This window comes from Bombus vancouverensis, chromosome 13 (assembly GCF_051014615.1).
Source record: "Bombus vancouverensis nearcticus chromosome 13, iyBomVanc1_principal, whole genome shotgun sequence".
Classification (NCBI taxonomy): domain Eukaryota; kingdom Metazoa; phylum Arthropoda; class Insecta; order Hymenoptera; family Apidae; genus Bombus; species Bombus vancouverensis.
In genome coordinates, this window is record NC_134923.1 from 1,384,294 (window position 1) to 1,397,779 (window position 13,486).

The 13,486-nt window shown below is 37.0% G+C and overlaps 1 pseudogene; it reads left to right on the forward strand.

Moving 5' to 3' along the window:
* The first annotated feature begins 7,065 nt into the window (after positions 1-7,065).
* LOC117162572 (uncharacterized) lies at positions 7,066-9,364 on the forward strand (annotated as a pseudogene).
* Positions 9,365-13,486: the final 4,122 nt, after the last annotated feature.

Here is a 13,486-nt window from a genome sequence, read left to right on the forward strand (position 1 = left end):
TTCGTGCGAGTAATCCTCAGCTACGAAATTTTTTCCGTCCATTATACCATGTACACACACATTAACAGAGTAACCACGAGAAAATACGCGTATAAAATCAGTTTTGCCTTGTCCTTCCAAAGAACCGTCAAAGATGTTAATAAACGGCATTTTTTCCTTCTCCTCATCAGTACACAGCTTCCATAACTTCCTACGCATTTCTGTTGCCGACAAACCAAGATGGTAACCGAGTAACCAAAACAAACAGTGGCCGTCACCAGACATTTTAACTACTTCCTCAGCAGAACACGTCTTAACCAACGACTCCTTTCGCGCAACCGTCAATTCCTTTGTACTAGCCACAGAACGTGTCGCCATTACTTTATGGAAACTGAACACACTTTCTTTTCTTTTCTTTTTAGATGTTATTGGTCCAACTACTTCCTCCGGAATTATCTCAATCGGTTTTGTCGGAGGAAGAATATCGAAGTTCTTCTCAATCTCAGTTTGTAACAAACGCGTCGGCTCGGTACGCTCCTCTTCTTTACCAACATACTTCCTACGTGTGTAACTCACGATAGTGTCGAGAAAACCTTCACTCATTTGAACATCGATAGTATCAGTACTGACTCTATTGACAATTTCGGATTCAATGGTGTATTCTCCTTCAATTTCTATGAACTCCCGAATCTCGACACGACGTATACTCTCGAAGAAATCCACGTCCAGAGAAGAACGCGCCCGCACTTAAGACAACCCGCCCACCATTCAGTTCCAAAGCTCTTTAAAAGAGTCAATAACAGAACCACGAAAAAAAATCTTAACCAAACATCGCATGGCATCCGAGAACCCTATTCTTCGCAAAATCTTCTCATCGTTTACGAACCTCTCAATCTTCTTTCCAGCCGCATACCTCTCTCGATATGCGACACAACAAACGGCAACAACCACATCCATTAAGGGGGAGCTAAGGTTAATTCATACAAAAATAAGGCATGTTTTTATGAATTATTTGTGACGACACAGTTAGAATCTCTTTATTAAAACCAATAGTACATTAAAGTATGACATTCGAAGAATATTGCATAAAATTTTCATGGAGAAATATTTAAAAATACGGCAATGGCAGCAATTATACGGAGGTGTCTGAGAGACTCGCCTGACGACGAATCGCGGTGTTTAAGGACACGTTTTGTTTTGGGTCTCCAATTAAGGCTGCTATTTTCGTAAAACCTTCACGTTCACTCAGGAAGTGAACAAACTATCTGCAATTTTATCGGAAAAATTTTAATTACATTTCTCAGAAGAATGTGCGCCGACATATCATCGTCGAATCTCATTCTATTCATTACCTGGCAATATAACTATACACAAATTTCAGGTTTATTGAGTACGCTCAGTGCCGTCCAATCTTGAATTCGAAGAAAGGACTGAAGGAAGACATATCAGGAATCAGGAATAAATATCAGCTAGAATTTTTTTGTATGCAATGTATCTAGATTGTAATATCGAATACAGAATTCTAAACAATTTATAACGAACACTGTTAGTAGATAGGTTTAAAATTTTAGTCCATCCGTACAAAATTGAAATCTACTAAAAACCAATAAATAATCAATCGCTGGGAAAAAGCTATTGAAGAAACCTCTCGCGATATTTAAAAATTGCTACAGAGGGAAGTTGCTAGAGAGTTGCGACAGAAGAACTACAAACGACCCGAACTCTTCGAAATTAATACACGGACTGACGTTTAATCCAAGGCTCGGTCGAATAAACAACAAAGCTCGGCCATCCGTTGGTCTCTCAGTATGGGGCACCCCGCCTCGTCAAAGTTTAAAAATATATCGCTTACTTCGTACTTATTTTCAGATTGCGCTAAGTTTTGAGGTACTTACAGTCAATGTGTATAAAAGTATACGAAAGAATGCGCAAACAATGTGGCGCGCGAAGAATTTGCTTCGCAAGAGGTTGTTGTACCTGATGGATCAGGTGGTTGGGAGTAACAACACCGTAAAAGTCCCCGTTCGATCCTCACTATCATATCGGAAGCCTCATCCGCCAGACGGGCGCCCAATCCTCCCAAAAGCTGTTTGCTCAACCTCAGATAAAAACACATTCCATCCCACTGTTTCCTCTTCCATTTACAATGATAAGATTTAAATGTTAAGCTTTTGTTTAATTAGCTTTTAGGAAATCGTAATCTCTTCGAAGCATTGCTCTTCTGTTTAAACAACAACTTTGAAACACTGCACTTATCCCTGTTGCTGCTCATACTATTAATATTACAGTATGGTTTGCATACAGTATACTTAATAATTCACACGCGTTCTTGTTTATCTTAACGAATTGTTACCACTGAAAATTTGAATTTTTTGGTAATTCGGATTGTCGAATTTGATTTGAAATGTCTAAATATATCGGCAGAGAACGATTCGTGATAATGGGAACGATAGTTCATCCATGACTGGCTGCAATTGCAATGCGCATCAGGTTGCAGAGATATTGGGGGCCAGCCATTTGCCACGCACATGTTTATAAGAAGTTGAGACACCGAGAGTTTTTTATTATTTTAATTTAATGCAGCCAGCACTTTTTGCTTCGTTCCTCGTAACACGTTGCATTTTCTATCTTCAACGATTTCTGTTTAATTACTTTCTTTATTTTGGTATTCACACTGGCATGAGACGTATCATGGAAACAACTTTCTTAATATTTACCAGTATCATTTTGTACACATACAGGACAATTAAACAATATTGCTATAAGGAGTTAAAAAATTATGTGTATGTATATATGTCGGAGATGAAAGGAAAGCCGAAGCCTCATCGACAAAAAGATTAACGCCTTACGGTCAGTGAATATTAACAAAGAATCCGACTTAGATTTTGCGAGTGCGTACGATTACCATCCCATTGTCCGCGGATTCGTTATCGAACCTAAGACCATTGCCACTAGCGTCGCGAGTGTGTTGTGGCGAATGAAAAGAGAGTTTTGCGTTTCGTCCCGGGACTACCGGTGGACTCATCAGTAAGGCTATGCCCGGTAGTCCCTGCCTTTAGTAGAGGGAGTCTCGCTAGGTGCGGTATTTGTATCAATCGCTCGTATATTCGACCGCTAGCGAGTTAGACAGACTCGTTGTCGTCGTAGCCTTCTAGTGTTGGGAGGTGTTGCGCCGCGTTGATGCCTCGACCTGTCGGCGTCCTATTGATATCGATCCGCCACAGTGTGATCATTGTGAGTTTGTGTCAACTCTGTAACATTTTTGTGTGTGTCAATAAAAGTAACTTCAGTGTAAGAAAATGGATAGCTTCAGTGAAGAATCCTTACCTTTCCCAAGCCCCCGCCACGAGGACGACTCGGGCCCAGATTCGGAATTTGACTCGACATATATAATATAACATATTACGTACATACATACGAGATGTGTAACATTAATCACATGTATATACAACAATACAATGTTATTATTACTTATTATTATTATATTAGTAAACTTTACAATATCGAGTTTTGATAATCACCAGTTTCGTTTTAGTAAAAATGTTAAGTCTTGACTAAACTTGGTTCAGTTTAATAACACGGAATACCGATTATTATTTTTATCTTAATATTTAATGTTTAGTCTTTTCGCTGAAAAAGTCAGAGGCTAAAGTTGAGAAATTACTTTACGGTCGGAATAGTACGTCTGCGGTCAATTGAGTTATTAAATCCTCGTCTCTGCATTCTCAATAAAAATAACATGATATAAATCCACATCCTAGTAAATACCATCTTTGGTAAATACACACATTGGCAATCAATGGACAGCATTCCTTTTTAGGTCTAACTCGCAACTCGCAACCCACAGGGGCTTGGGATTGGTTAAGGGTAAGGGTTAGACAAATTGTACAAGGGGACAACACTGCTGCTACTGATTCGCCTAATTAGATAAATGCTCACATTTGATTGTCTAGTACAAAGGAACGGACATATCCAAACAATCAGGTTTCTTCAAACAGAAGTTTCATAAGGTTTTCTTTCCAATAGAATCACACAGTTTGTATAGTTGTCAAATACGTCTGCATCGCGGATAAGTAGCATTTGCTTAGAATAACGTCGTTTTTGTACCTCACAACCCTATTAAGACTATGTTGATTTTGCGAAAAATGTTTTTTATAGTTGGTACACCATTGTATAAATATCTCAATCGTGATTTTTACAACCGCGGCTCTAACAGAAAATTATTTTACGTAAAGATACAATTATAGAAATTGATAATTGTTCGACTAATCAAATTACATCGGATATGATTTAAATTCTAGAGAAAAATGGCGCGCCCGGGAGAATAGATTGCTTTAAACGGCAGCCGAAATGATTTACAGCATCGGCATACGATTGCCGGAGAAATTTTTCTTAGCAACCAAGCAGCGGACCAACTCGGAATTCGTGAACGCTAAAAGAACGGATGGAAAAGGTCAGGCCATACCCAGTGACGCGTCATGGCGAAAAGAAAATCTTCATTTTTAAAGAACTAGAATTATCGCCGTATGTTTTCTTGCGCCATGACGCGATAAGAGGCCCTTTACAGCCGCAATACGACGGCCGTTTGAAGTTGTAAAAAGAGATGAAAGAATTATAGTATTAAAATAAATAATCGCGACGTAACGGTTTCCATAGACCGATTAAACCCCGCGTTTATAGTACCGGACGACTTAGAGGAAAAAACCGCCGAATCTCGTAACGTACTGATTTCGGTAGGAAAAACGAACGCCCTCGACGAAAGTGATGCAAACAACAACAACCGAACCGCGGAAGAAAACACCAGGAATAGGTACGTTACGCGGTCTGGGTGAAGAGTCCGTTTTACCGATTGGTTGCAGGTAGGTTTCGGGTAAGAGTCGTAAATTGTCGGACACGTTCAGCTTTTAAAATAGCGACGACCAAGGAAATAGCGTAAATAATTTTTTCACGAATACAACCTAATAATGTTATCACTGGTAGGAGGGTGCTGTAGCGGCACATGAGTCATAGGACGAGGCGGATCGAGAGCGACTCATGTTGTTGTTGTGCCTCGGAATACGAACACTGCCTTGACGCACGAAACATACCGATAAGTAAACTCCCGATAAAACAAAGTCACCGTTATAGGCAACCATCGATCTAAGATGAATTCAAATTTTCCGACTCCCCCCGACCAGTATAAATAAACGGACGCGATCGCGATCGGGTTAGTATATACCGAATATCTACGAATTAACGATCAACGTTTACGAGTTACTATCCGAGTCATTATCCGAGTTATAGTTATCGAGTTTTCCGCGAGCGATCATACTTTAACTTTGTGAATACATTTGTACGAGCGTCTCTTGACGGTATTTATATTTGTTCTTATTTATTTTATTTATTCTAAATATATTTGGCGGGCTGCAGCAGCAATTTCTCGTATTCTAAATTATTGATCTTCACACGATCCACTACATGATCGATAATTGAACTCTTTACGATTGCGTCTGTTATTTGGTATATAAATTGGTATAGTATAAACTGGTCGGGGGAGAATCGGAAAATTCAAATTCTAGCTCTCAAAATTCAAATTCAAACTCTAGCTTATGTACCGCTACATGTACTTTCAAGGACCAGAACTGGCACAATTTCGCTTGTGACACGAAACGAAGATTATTGTGTCCCTTCCTTTAACGCATTTTGCCATTAAAAGACACTAATTTCTGTGACTTGCTTTATTTCTGTTATAAAACTTTATATTTACAACTTTGTAGTTTTTATGCAAACGTAAAAGGTAAGTAAATATTAATAAATATTATAATAATATAATATACTATATAATAATATTAATAAATACTTCGCTATTTACTTATTTTATTTCCATTAAAGTATATTGTATTTCACATTACAGTACTTTCATTAGTACTTTTTATTAGTGTAATAATAAACATATACGTTAATATTCATTGACATTAGTGTATTTGTAAACTTCACTGTAAATTTAATAAAATTGATAAGAACGGAATTGTTAAAAGGGTATATATGTCGGAGATGAAAGGACGCCGGAGCCGTCTCTCTGGAACTTCGGGAAAATCCGTAAAATTGCAATTAAAGTTTACAGTCGTAATTAAACAATTTGCCGTCATCCTGCCCAATTGTACTTGTTTGAGATTTGTGATAGTAAACTTGGGCTCAAGGCGACCATCAGCCGCCGAACGTAGCCGCGGTCAACGGGACGGGCGTTCCGTCCAAAAAGGCGCGGAGTTACAGTATGACCCTCATTAAAAAAAAACACCCATAGAGGTACTTGACAGTAAAACATTCCAACGGTCCCTTCGGACAATGAATACCAGACGTGGAGGCACGTACACAGCACAAGCCCAGTCAGCCCGGAGACCCGCTATAAAACCTGGGTTTTCGGCAATTAAGATTTTTGTAAACGGACAGGCAGCTTTTGTCCCAAATCGACCAATCGACCAATCGATCGGAGGAGCTGGCGTACCTAGATACATTACCAGAGGTTGTCTCGGTGGTGACGTTGGGACGAACATTCATTCCTTCGGGAGATCTCATCGACGAAGGGACCAACACCGCTTGATCCGCGAGTAATACACGTTCGAGTCAGTGTCAGTCTATCTCACCTCCCGTTGACCGCGGATTCGTTACCGGACCTAAGGCCCGCGGCGTTCGCACTACGAGTTATACACCGCTGCTGTTGATTGCCGCGTCAGGAGTGTTCATTCGCGTGCGAGAAAACCGCATCCGCGCGCGCCACCGCGACGATGGCCAACTCCAAGGGAGGTCCATCAAACGCCCACAACCCTGTTCTTGACTCTTCTCCGACATATATGTATAATTAAACTAGATTCTATCCTCAACGTTACTTCATTATTTTATTATTGTTTCATATAAATATTTTTTTTTGAAAAATAATTTACATATGCTTCTAACTTAATAGAAGTAAACACAATGTATTTGTATTAATTGTTATATATGTCATAATTTCAACTATTATTTTTATTATTTAAGTATTATTAACAATTAAAAGTATAGTTTAATGTATATATTAAATACTTATAAAGAATTTATTTGTAGATTTTAAATATGGGTAATAGATCAAAGAATGAGATTAAAGCAATGATTACCAAAGATATATCGAATACACATTATTATTGTTTGGATGTTAAAAAATTTATTAACGACCAGTTTGAAGATACTGTGGATTATTTACATAGTTTAATTGTTGAAATACCACAAACAGCCTCTGGCCCTTCAACGGCAAAGACGCCGAAAGTTTTGAAGAAAAAAGATTATCACCGTATAGAGACTATCCCAGAAAATGATATTATCAATAACGATAATACAGTATCAGGTTCTACTGCAATACATGATAAAACAAAAAATAAAGATATAAAAACTGGGTATGTGGTAGAAACAATTGGCCGAACGAAAAGAGAGGCTTCAAGAAAAGCTGCAATTAATATTAAAAAGCAGCAGTCAATGTCACTTGTTGCAAAATCACGAAGGTCCTTAATTCTTGACGATGACAGCAATGTAAATGTTTGTATCATATTATGGTGAAATTTAATACTTTTAATCTTACCCCAAATGTTATGTTACTAATCAATACTAACTTTTATATATAGTACCTAATAATGCTTGATATCGGTTAAGTAATATGTTGAAATCTAATTGCTTGATGTATGTACATTGTGTATATAATTACTATTATAACGTTGTTAAATATATTCTAAATTTTTAGAGGAAACGTAGAAGCCGATCTAAAAAAAAGGAAAGTGCTAGAAGTAGTTCAGATGAAAAAAACACAAAAGGCCCTACAAAACATACTAAAACAGAAAAGAATGTTTTAAGCGAAACAATTTCAAGGAGGGTCGCGGGTACTTCACAGATACATTCACAGGATCATCTTTTTATAAAAGAAAATGCAATACAGCCAGAAAAGATTGAACCATTAAAATCTTCAATGACAACAAGAAATAGTAATATAAAGAGAACTTTTTCACGGAGTGAAAACACGAAGGGTAAATATTCTAATATTATTGATGATACAGTAATTGCACCAACAGGAAATGATATTGAAGAACTTTCAATGTGCGAGGATGCACTTGAGATATTAACTCCTCTTATGAATTCCACGATGGACATCAATTCTACTTATACGCAGAAGATGATGAACGCTACCGTAATTTTAGAACCTTTATCACCAATAAAATTAAACGAAACTGTAGTAATTAATAAAAACTTGGCTAGTAGTCGTCAATAACTTTGCAGGAGAAGATGCAGCAGCTAAAAGAAGCGATGACAAACAAAGAGTTTGATTAATTACTCACAGAAGATGAGTCATCCCCTGAAATGAAAAAGTCTAAAGCAAATATTAAGAAACAAGAAATTAAAAAACGACAAAAGCGGCAGAACAGCTCTATGACATCGAGCGAAGATGCAATACTTAATACTCCAACAAAACCATCTTCGAAGGAAAAGAATACAATTACAGGATTCCAGGAAATAAGAAACACGTATAAATCGAATGCTCTATTCGATCCATATATCAAGGTATCTGTAAAAGAAGGAATTGAGACATTTCAATAGGTAGGCGTGAACACCCCAAAACTTGTTGTTGATATTGATGCACCAACTAGAATAACTCGAACAAAAACACGAGAACGAAACACTAGAGCTGCTGCACAAACAGAAGCTTCGAAAAATGCAAACATTGCAGAGAAAGCGATTGCTCATAAATTAGCACAAAAGTCGGTTGCAAAAGCCAAAAAAATTCTATTAGCAAAAGAGAATAAGGATGTCGATGAAAGAAGAAAACAGGAAAAGCAACAGCGTTTACAACGTTTACAAAAACAAGATGAAGCGCAGCGAACATTAGCTGAACAAAGGCGTCGCGAACAGAAAGCTGAAAGACGAAAAGAAGCCGAATTAAGAGATCAATGACAAGCTGCAGATGAAGTAATGAAAACTAAGCATCAGATGATTACATCACAGGTAACATTATAAACAATATCAAAGTATTCTTCTGTTATTAAAGCATAAGCTATTATTCATTCAATATTTTAGCCACAATATGGCTCCAAACAGTAAGGTCCAACCACTTACGTTTTGGATGGTGAACCTGACGACGATGAATCAGGTGATGAATCTAGACCAAAGCATACAATTCCACATTGAGCACAATGTAAGTATTGTTTTACTAAATGAGTTAAGAAACATTAGTATGCATAGAGTACTCGAATTTTTATCAATTTTAGCGCACATATGTGAAAATTAACTTGCAATGCAATGATACATTCCAGAGAAAGCAGTGTATACATTCTTTGATAGTAGAAAGTGCACACCAGATTTAACTGAAATGTTTCAAAACATAGATATATAAATTTAATGTAGCGACAAATGAGTTAGAGGACAATTCAAATCATGTTGTTGTTTTGCCTTGGAGTATCAATATCTTTAGGATACACATAATGTAATAATAAACTCCGGGTAAAACAACGTCGCCGCTACATGCAACTGTCAAACAAAGACGAATTGAAATTTTCCGGTACTCCCCCGACCAATATGAATAAACGTACGCGATCGCTAGGCGATCAGTTTTTATCAGTCAGTCTCGAGCAATCTTATTAGCGATTTATACACTGTCTTTAGTGAATCCGTTAGTACGAACGTCTTAGCGAACATTATCTGTATTTATTTATTTATTATTTTAAAATCTACTTGACAGTTTTCAACTTCGAGTTATCTCGTCATTTAAACAGCAACTCAATCAACATCCTCTACAGATTCTTTTTTTTGTTGCCCCTCGATATCCCCACTACGCACGCATTCGTTAGACGTCCGCGACCGTTGCCGTGTACGATTTCTTCCGAATATTCGGCGGAAGGACGGTAGGAATATCGACGGCACATTAAGCATGTCAGCCTTACGCTTTGTGTCACAAAGACGTCGGAAAGTTCCGTCATCGAGTGTCGTGTCACGACCGGCACACTTCAAACCCGATGGACTGATGATGGAGATAAAGATGTGGCGGCACTCAGCGACAATGTATATCGCCGAAGTGCCTAATGAGCCATCGATATCCCAACGGTCTTTTCGCCGAATGTTCTAGAAGAAGGCGTGCGTGACAACGGTCGCCGACACCTAACAAACGCGCGGATAATGGGGATATTAAAGGGTGACAAAAGAAAACTATCCGAACCCGTCGGAACTCGAGTTGTAAGAGTCAGTCTTTAAAAGTCACGCTTAGAGCTCGGAAGCAAATTGTAAAACCAAGTGTTAGAAAAAAATAAAGTTTCTTTTTTTATTTTTCATCTTAAATTTGTTTCTTTATTTTTTTGTGTGTTATTTTACGTGACAGCTGCCACATACAAAAAAATAACAAATTGTTTTGGAAAGTTTTATGAATATTTAAGAATGAACTCAAGTACATTTAATTACATTCTGAAACTAACGGCTTTAAAAATGCAAAATCTAACATATTTTTTTGTATTTTTAGATATTTACGGGTTGTGCGCCTTTCAGTTAGCCTGGGAATACTTTAATGACTTCTAACAAGAGCCAAGCTGCTTTTTTCCTGATTTGATAATATAAATTATCATCATATCTGTACTAAGTTTTTTTTTAAAACCTTTGACATATTGCTAGAATTATTGTCCAACGTTGTACATCAACCGGACAAGTTTTTTACTTCTTTCATAATAACATTAATTAGTACAAAAATGTTCATTATTGCGGAAATAAGTGCAGCTCGTTCTGGAATCAACCCGAATTTAAAAAAATCAGGAACATCTAAGGAATGTTGCCAGACTGCAAGTTCCATAATCGGAAATTAGCCAGACTGCTCTTTTCTGAGTTTTACGATAGTATTGATTAGTATCATTTCGAATTTCATCCCTGCGAAAAGCGATGCAATGCACTTATGTTTTTGACCCATCGATTCCATCAGAAATGAATAGCGAGACTATTGATTTATTAACTAGTAACATTAACTATGTCTAGATAACTATAATGGTGCTTGGAAAATAAGTGTTAAAAGATATTCACTGTCTCTTGCACTAGGATGAAACTATGTTTCCTTAATCCACGTACAGTGTAGAACAGTACACAAATCACCTAACTACCAAACTGACAAAACAAGATTATGTGAGGTTAGTTAAAGCCACTAGTTAATTGAATCGCCCCTCTGTGTGACATTGCATTTGTTTTACTTGATATGTTCTCTCAGTCGGTTGAATATTCAGCAATCACGTAATACTCACCGTGATCTAAACCTGCTCGCTATGTTTTTACCCGTACTAATTAAAAAAACCACTGTGGGGAATTCAATGATGAACACATCCAGCGCTCTCCCGCGCTACGGCCTCTTGAAATTTTTCGCGTCGCAGGAATTTCTCGGACTGGTCCAATGTATAAGCATTATATAATATTTGTCAACACATTACAATCGTATTCCTTTACAGTTTAAAATATCTTCGCCGACTTCTCCCACTGCTCGAAAGCCTAATTCGTGATAGTCCCGTAAACGTCACATTTAACACTAAACTTACCGACGCGGTCTTTTAGACCGCTTCCAAAACTTCTACTCAAATTTAACCATATTTAAACGTTATCAAATCGCTTCATATTTCGTGACTTTTCCTAAAACATGCATACAATATATTTTTCAGTATTTATTTCTAGTTTGCTTTTTTCTTTTCCAAGAAAAATTTGTACTTTGCCTTGTCAATTTGACCGCTCGATGGAATACTCTATTTATTCTCAAGATAAATACAATCAGTACAAAGAAAAGGCGATACCAAAGTCAGATGACAAACAAAATTAGTAATAACAAATGATAACAACTGTTACACACGTAACCTTGTCATAAACCATAATTCATCCCTCGATCAAGAGGGCCACTCAGTCCCATATAATGACCCTAAGGAACCGCCATAAAATTTAGAATTTTTGTTGTCAATTGTTACAAACATTTTAAAAGACGAAGAGTATTTTAGGGCTATTGCTCATTCCGGTAAAAACACGGAAAAAGTGGGGTTTTCCCATGTTCAACGGTCAATTCCACCCTCGGACAACCATTGATGGAAAATGGCCAGTACCAATCAATATTTTCATATAAATATCGCCGTCAGAGACTATATTTTTACTTGGTATCTTTCTTTCGACCAGAATACGTGTCGGTTTCTTAGTGAATCAGTCGACATCTAAACTTGTTATCTCTATAACTCAGACGGAAAGTATCTCGGAGTGTTTTGTGTAAAGTGGTTATAAAAGAAATAGTAAAGCATATAAAATTTGACAATAATTTTGTATTCCGTACATAGTGTTATTCTGTGATAAATATTTACCCTAAAAATGTCAAGACTGCAAAAAAAAATTATTAAAAATAACGGGCATAGCAGAAGATTGTTCAGTATGCGATGAACAAGAAACTTCAGCAACTGAAAACAGCATGGAAATACATGAAAAGCTATTTACAACCGAATCATAGTTAGACCGCAATAATGAAGACGAGAATATTATCAATGAGCTTTCACGCCCAGGGCAAAAAAGAAAGAAATTATCATTCACAGCAGAACGTAAGATTGGAGTAAAGAAACAACGTATCGAAACTGGGCTCGATGGAATAGTTTGGAAAGAACTAGATGCAAGTTCCAAACCTGGCAGAACACCAGCTCATAATATTTTTAGGGGTGTGTCAAGTCCGACAGGATATGCTAAACATATAGTGAAAGGATATAGTGAAAGGACAAGTAAAGACAGCATTTTATCTTATCATTGATCACCGTATAAGGGATCATATAATAAAATGTACGAAAGAAAAAGCATTTAGAGTATTAGGGACTAAGTGGGAGCTAGATACAACAAAACGATCGGATACGTCAATCGTAGCCACGCTCTCGTTATTAGGCATGGGCCTAAAAACTGTCCCAAAAAATGTTTTAAATATCCAACTTCGAGCTGCAAGTGGAATTTTCTTACGTATCCTTGTTAAATATGCATCGTCGGAACAATACTTAATACTTCGACATGTAAATCATTTTTCATTCTATTTCTCTATATGATTTTAAATATTACACCAAGGCATACTATCTATCTTTTTTCACGGTGTATTCAGTGTTTATCTGTGCTCCTTCGAGCATAAGAAGCAGCCACATGGTCTAGTTCATCTACGATGCAAGTGTTGGATGTTATTTTATCATTTACCATACACTATAAACCAAAATTAAGACAATCAGCACAACATGGAATATGTGCCATATTAAATGGTAGCACAAATTTGAATAAAGAAATTATTCAAATAAATTGGACAATTTTTGATGAACTTTAATATTATGATGTTAATTATAGGAGTTGATATCATGAAAGGTGAAAACCCACCGCAATATCATCCAGCTACTCCATACATTGCAAAATTCTGTATTGGTCAACTTGACTCCGAGTACGATGGTACTACAAATGTTCTTCATGTCCTTACACTACTAAAAGACATTTTCCATCATTT